The 220-nt window shown below is 51.4% G+C and overlaps 1 protein-coding gene across 1 annotated transcript in view; it reads right to left on the reverse strand.

Moving 5' to 3' along the window:
• Nucleotides 1–220, reverse strand: part of osbpl5 (oxysterol binding protein-like 5) — a gene marked incomplete at its 5' end in the record, with an annotated part of 47,667 nt that extends 47,447 nt beyond the window's left edge. Inside the window, 1 exon segment of the mRNA XM_035664931.1 lies at nt 97–220.

Here is a 220-nt window from a genome sequence, read left to right on the forward strand (position 1 = left end):
AAAATAAAAATAAATAAAAAATCAAGTTATCTTTCGCCGCCGTGTTGCCCGTCGCGTCGGACAAGCAAACATAATAAGATAGCAGTTTAAACTTACTCTGTGTCGACCAAGCGTGGCGCTCATACAGTTGTTACCGAGCCGTCCAGCGTCATAGCACGGGGAGGGGAGGGGGGTGAGACAGCTGGGGTTGTAAGGGAGGTGAGGGTGAGGAGGGGGAGGG

Source organism: Morone saxatilis, unplaced genomic scaffold (assembly GCF_004916995.1).
Source record: "Morone saxatilis isolate NCDOM2014 unplaced genomic scaffold, NCSU_SB_2.0 Contig2, whole genome shotgun sequence".
Taxonomy (NCBI): Eukaryota; Metazoa; Chordata; class Actinopteri; family Moronidae; genus Morone; species Morone saxatilis.